The sequence below is a fragment of the Puma concolor genome, chromosome D2 (genome assembly GCF_028749965.1).
Source record: "Puma concolor isolate L17-30 chromosome D2, mPumCon1.1.hap2, whole genome shotgun sequence".
NCBI classification, from domain to species: domain Eukaryota; kingdom Metazoa; phylum Chordata; class Mammalia; order Carnivora; family Felidae; genus Puma; species Puma concolor.
Genome location: NC_141677.1, coordinates 19,592,501 through 19,599,043, shown reverse-complemented (window position 1 = coordinate 19,599,043; position 6,543 = coordinate 19,592,501). Strand labels below are relative to the sequence as shown.

The following is a 6,543-nucleotide window of genomic DNA, read 5'->3' as shown; positions in this document are numbered from 1 at the left end:
GCCACTCCTCTCGCTCCTGGGTTCTTGTATCCACCCACCCAGCCCCCACCCCCCAGCCCCCAGGCGCCAGCCTCCGGTTCTGCCCACACCAAACCCCCCCCCTCGGAGCTGGTGCGGGTTTGGGTGGTGTGTCAGGAAAGGTGCACAGCTGGACTCTCACTCCAGTCCCTGCGGTGGGATTTGGCCGGGTACCGGGAGTGGGAGGCGTGCCCATTTGAAGTGCCCTGGGGTGTACGGGCACGGAGTTGGGGGGGGGGGAGACGGGGCGGGGCCGGGCCAGGCATGGCCGCCTTGCTGGCCCGGGAGGAGCTGAGGGAACAGTAGCTGGGGCGTGTTTGGCCCCAGCAGCGCCGCTCCCTGGGGAGACAGGGATGCAGGCAGGGAGGGGGGACGGGCGACGGGCGCCAAAGGAGTGGTGAAGGAGGCCAAAGGCTTAAAAGGGAAAGGCCTACAGCACCCGGTATTCCGAGTCCGTCTCCCTTCCAAGGGGGAACCAGGCCCGACCCTGCTTAGCTTCCCAAAGAATACGCGGTCGGACGCGTTCTGGCTGCTATGGCCGAACTGGCCAGCGGCTGCCGCTGGGCGCTTCAATAGGCTATTGCACGCCTGCCAAGCCTAGCGGGTGCCATGCCTCACCCATGCACGCGCCTCATTGCTTGCCTGCCTGCCAGCCTGACTGCCTGCCAGCCTGCCTGCCTGCCTGCTCGCCTGCCTGTTTGCCTGCCTGCCAGCCTGCCTGCTTGCCTGCCTGCCAGCCTGCTTGCCGGCCTGCCAGCCTGCCTGCTTGCCTTCCGCCGCCCTCCGCCGCGGGCCCTGGGCCCCGGGCCCCGGGCGGGTGGCAGAGGCCCCGCAAGAGGACCCTGGCAACGCGCTGTGGCCCAAGCCCTGGCGTTCTCCAATCCCGGGACTCTTGCAGGCTCCTCCAGGGTGGCCCCACTTCCGCCTCCGCTTCCATCCGGAACCCCACAGCTAGGCACCTAGTAGCCGCGCACCACACCCCGCTGGGCTGGTCACTGGGAAGTGGGTGGAGCGAGCTTGGGGCATCAGGCCAGTCGTGCCTTCCGGGCCTGCCCCGCTGGGATCTCAGCGCCTCCTCCCCAGCCCTGGGGCGAGCGCCGCCAGCCACCAGGCCTTTCCCTCCCGTCTGCCCCACCTGGTGCAAACCCACCCGGAGCCCCCAGCGCCCCCAGCACCATCACCAGCCCGAGGCTGCTGCCCTAGCTGGGCCTGGTGAAATGCCAGGGGCCCTGGGAATGAGGGCTCGAGGAGGGAAGAGGTCCAGGACCCAGGGAGCCCAGGGCTGTGGCGGATGCGGAGTCTGGAGTCGCGGTGCCCCCTCCTCTGGCTCCTGGGTTCTTGTATCCACCCACCCAGCCCCCACCCCCCAGCCCCCAGGCGCCAGCCTCCGGTTCCGCCCACACCGCACCACCCACCATCTGTCAGGGTGCGGGTTTGGGTGGTGTGTCAGGAAAGGTGCAAAGCTGGGCTGTGGCTTCCAGTGGCTGCAGTGGCATTTGGCCGGCTGCCGGGAGTGGGGAGCGTGCCCCTTTGAAGTGTCCTGGGATATGCGGGCACGGGGGGCGAGGCGGGGTTGGGCCGGGCCAGGAGTGGCTGACTCACTCGCCCAGGAGGGGCTGAGGGAGTATTGACTGGGGTGTGTTTGGCCCCATCAGCGGTGCTCCCTGGGGAGACAGGGACACAGACAGGGAGGGGGGAGGGGCGGCGGGTGCCAAAGGAGAGGTGAAGGTGGCCAAAGGTAAAGGCAAAGGCGTAGAGCACCCGTTACTCCCAGACCGTCTCCCATCCAGTGCTAACAAGGCCTGACCCTGCTTAGCTTCCCAGAGAAGACTGGGTCGGGAGCGTTCTGGCTGTTATGGCCCAAGAGGCCAGCGGCTGCCGCTGGGTGCTTCAAGACCCTGCTCCACGCGTCCCAAGCCAAGCGGGTGCCGCGCTTCACCCACGCACGCGCCTGAATGCCTGCCTGCCTGCCTGCCAGCCTGCCAGCCTGCGAGCGTGCCTGCCTGCCAGCCTGCCTGCTTTCCTGCCGCCGCCCTCCGCCGCGGCCCCCGGCCCTGGGCGGGTGACAGAGGCTTGGCAAGAGAACCCTGGCAACGCGCCGTGGCGCAATCCCTGGCTTTCTGTAACCCCGGGACTCTTGCAGGTGGCTCCCGGTTTGGCCCCAGGCCCGCCTCTGCTTCCATCCCGCAGCGCACCGCACCGCACCGCACCTCGCAGCCCTGCACCACACCAAGTTGGGCTGCTCACTGGGAAGAGGGCGGAAGCGAGCGTGGGGCATCAGGACGCTCGTGCCTTCGAGGCCCGCCCCGCCAGGTTCTCAGCGCTTCCTAGCCAGCAGTAGGGCGAGCGCAGCCAGCCACCAGGCCGTTCCCTCCCGTCTGACCCACCTGGTGCAAACCCACCCAGAGCCCCCAGCGCCCCCAGACAGCATCATCAGCCCGAGTCCGCTGCCCTAGCTGGGCCTCTTAAAATGCCAGGGGCCCTGTGGATGAGGGCTCGAGGGAGGGAAGAGATCCAGGACGCAGGGAGCCCAGGCCTTGGGGAAGTTGGAGGCTGGGGTTGTGTTGCCCTCCCGCCCACCCAAACGCCCGCTCCTGGGTTCTTGTATCCACCTACCCGGCGCCCATCCTCCACCCCCCAGGCGCCAGCCTCCGATTCCTCCCACACCACCCTCCCTCCTTCCGGGTGCGGGTTTGGGTGGTGTGTCTGGAAAGGTGCACAGCTGGACTGTCGCTTCCAGTCCCTGCAGTGGGATTTGGCCTGGTGCGGGGAGTGGGGAAAGGGGAGCGGGCCCCTTGTGACGTGGGGTGGGGTGTGTAAGGCAGGCCAGGCCGCTGGGCTGAACTGGGAGGGGCTGAGGGAGCCCTGGCTGCGTTGAGTTTGGCCCCAGGAGCGCCTCTCCCTGGTCAGGAAGGGAGAGGGGGTGGGCTGGCGCCAATGAAGAGGTCAAGGAGGTCAAAGGCAAAAGGGAAAAGCCTCCAGTTACACGCATTCCCAGATGGTCTCCCATCCTAGTACTAACCAGGCCCGACCCTGCATAGCTTCCGACCCAAGAGGAGATCCGGCGTGTTCAGGTTCGTTTGTCCCCAAACGCTACCCGCTGCCGCTGTGCGCTGTCCTCGCCTCCCAGGCCCAGCGCGTGCCCCCTTCACCGTGCACATGCCTGCCAGCCTGCCTGCCTTCTTGACTACCTGCCTCCCGCTGCCGTCCTCCGAGGGGAGGGCCCCGGGTCGGTGGCGAGGGCCGCGCAACAGGCCCCTGGCAGCCCGGAGTGCCGCAAGCCCTGGCGCTCTCTGATCCCGGTACTCTTGCGGGCTGCTCCGGCTTGCTCCCACGCCAACCAGCCCCTCCATCCCACAGGTCACCGCACCGCATGGCACCGCACTTCGCAGCATCTCTGCACACCACCCCTCACCACACCACACCACACCACACCACACCACACCCCACCCCACCAAAGCACACCAAAGAAAAGCACACCACACCAAGTCCAGCCGCTCACTGCAAAATGGGTGGGAGCGAGCAGCAGCATCCGCCAGGCCAGGCCTTAGGGGCCCCCCGGATTCTCAGCACCCCCTCCCCACCCTCGGGCAGCCCCCCACCTGGCCATTCCCTCCCTTCTGCGCCACCTGGCTCAAACGCAAACCTGAGACCCCAGAGGCCCCAGGCAACATCACCACACAACGCCCGCTCCCCTAGCTGGGTCTTGTGAATCGCCAGGGGCTCAGGGGTTGAGGGCTCTGAGGGAGGGAAGAGGCCCAGGACCCAGGCAGCCCAGGCCTGTGGCATAGTCGGAGTGTGGTGTCTCTGTGTCCCTCCCGCCCCTTCTTTGTCCTCGCATCCACGCACCCCAGCCCCCACCCTCCAGCCCCCAGCCCCCAGCCCCCAGGCCCAGCCCCCAGATCCCGGATCCCGAACCGGTCCGGCCTGCCCTCAGTGCGGCTGTAGGCGGTGTGTCAGGGAAGGTGCAAAGCTGGGGTGTGGCTTCAAGCCCAAGCAGTTGGATTTGGCCAGGTGCGGGGATCGGGGAAGATGCCCCTTGTGAAATGCCGTGGGGGGTGCGGGCCCCTGGGGAGGTGGGGAGGGTCAGGGAGGAGCCAGGCTCTGCCAGGCCGCTCTGCTGGCCCGGGAGGGGCTGAGGGAGCAGTGGCTGGGGTGTGTTTGGCCCCAGGAGCCCCGCTCCCTGGGGAGTAAAGGACACGGGGGGGGGGGAGGCAGATGGGTGCCAGAAGAGAGGTTAAGGAAGCCAAAAGCAAAAGGCAAAAGCCTACAGCACCAGGTGTTCCCAGGCGGTCTCCCATCCAAGTTCTAACCAGGCCCGACCCTGCTTAGCTGCGGAGAGAAGACCGGGTGGGGCGCATTCAGGCTGCTATGGCCGAAGACGCCAGCGGCTGCCGCTGAGCGCTCCAAGAGAAAGCTCCACGCGTCCCAAGCCCAGCGGGTGCCGCGCTTCTCCCATGCACGCGCCGGCCTGACTACCTGCCTGCCTGCTAGCCTGCCTGCCAGCCTGCCTGCCGCCGCCTCAGCCGCAGCCGCCACAGCCCCCGCTTCAGCCGCAGCCGCCGCCTCAGCCGCAGCCGACACACCCGCCGCTTCAGCCTCAGCCGCCGCCGCCGCCGCCTCATCCGCAGCCGCAGTCGCCGCCGCCGCCCCGCCGCCGCAGCCGCCGCCCTCCGCCGCGGGTGGCGGAGGCTGCGCCAGAGGACCCTGGCAAGGCTCTGTGGCACAAGCCCCGGTGTTCTCTAACCCCGGGACTCTTGCCGGCTGCTCCTGGCTTGGCCCCACGCCCGCCTCCGCTTCCATCCCGCAGCGCACCGCACCACACCTCGCAGCCCCGCACCACACCACGATGGGCTGCTCAGTGGGAAGAGGGTGGAAGTGAGCGTGGGGCATCAGGCCGCTCGGGCCTTCGGGGCCCGCCCCGCCTGGTTCTCAGAGCCTCCTCCCCAGCCCTAGGGCGGGCGCAGCCAGCCACGGGGCCGTTCCCTCCCGTCTGCCCCACCTGGTGCAAACCCACCCCGGAGCCCCCAGCGCCCCCAGAGACCATCACCAGCCCGAGTACGCTGCCCTAGCTTGGCCTCGTGAAATGCCACGGGCCCTGGGGATGAGGGCTCGAGGGAGCGAAGAGGTCCAGGACCCAGGGAGCCCAGGCCTGTGATGGAGTCCGAGTCTGGGGTCTCGCTGCCCCTCCCGCCCGCCCGACCGCCCGCCCGCTCCTGGGTTCTTGTATCCACCCACCCAGCCCCCACCCTCCAGCCCCCAGGCGCCAGCTTCCGGTCCCGCCCACACCGCACCCGCCACCCTCCGTGCGGGTGCGGGTTTGGGTGGTGTGTCAGGAAAGGTGCAAAGCTGCGCTGTGGCTTCCAGTCGGTGCAGTGGGATTTGGCTGAGGCGGGGAGCGGGGAGCGTGCCCCTTGTGAAGTGCGGTGGGGTGTGCGGGGGGGGGGGGGGGGGGGCCTGGGGGGGTGGGGCGGAGCGGAGCCAGGCCCTGCCAGGCCGCTCAGCTGGCCCGGGAGGGGCTGAGGTAGCAGTGGCTGGGGTGTGTTTGGCCCCAGGAGCCGTGCTCCCTGGGGAGACAGGGACACAGGGAGGGAGGGGGGGGCGGCGGGCGCCAAAGGAGAGGTCAAGGAGGCCAAGGCAAAAGGCAAAAGCCTACAGCACCCGGTGTTCCCAGGCGGTCTCCCATCCAAGTTCTAAGCAGGCCCGACCCTGCTTAGCTTCCGAGAGGAGACGGGGTCGGGCGCGTTCAGGCTGGTATGGCCAAAGACGCCAGGGGCTGCCGCTGTGCACTTCAAGAGCCTGCTCCACGCGTCCCAAGCCCAGAGGGTGCCGCGCTGCACCCATGCACCTGCTTGCCTGCCTGCCTGCCTGCCTGCCTGCCTGTCTGCCAGCCCCCCACCTGGCCATTCCCTCCCTTCTGCCCCAACTGGCTCAAACGCCAACCGGAGCCCCAGCGTCCCCAGACAACATCACCAGACAAAGCCCGCTCACCTAGCTGGGTCTTGTGAATTGCCAGGGATTCAGGGGTGGAGGGCTCCGAGGGAGGGAAGAGGCCCAGCACCCAGACAGCCCAGGCCTGTGGCGTAGACGGAGTGTGGTGTCTCTGTGTCCCTCCTGCCCCATTTTTGTCCTCGCGTCTACGCACCCCAGCCCCCACCCTCCAACCCAGGCCCCAGCCCCCACGCTCCAGCGGCCATCCCCAGGACCCCGCACCCCGGACCCCCAACTCCGGAAACCGGTCCCGCGTGCACTGTGCACTCCGTGCGGGTGTAGGTGGTGTGTCAGGGAAGGTGCAAAGCTGGGGTGTGTTTTCAGGCCCGTGCAGTGGGATTTGGCCTGGTGCGGGGAGTGGGGAAAGGGGAGCGGGCCCCTTGTGACGTGGGGTGGGGTGTGTAAGGCAGGCCAGGCCGCTGGGCTGAACTGGGAGGGGCTGAGGGAGCCCTGGCTGCGTTGAGTTTGGCCCCAGGAGCGCCTCTCCCTGGTCAGGAAGGGAGGGGGGGTGGGCTGGCGCCAATGAAGAGGTCA

At 68.6% G+C, this 6,543-nt stretch overlaps 1 pseudogene; it reads right to left on the bottom strand.

Annotated features, from left to right (window-relative positions):
* Positions 1-5,667: 5,667 nt before the first annotated feature.
* LOC147575919 (5S ribosomal RNA) lies at positions 5,668-5,786 on the bottom strand (annotated as a pseudogene).
* Positions 5,787-6,543: the final 757 nt, after the last annotated feature.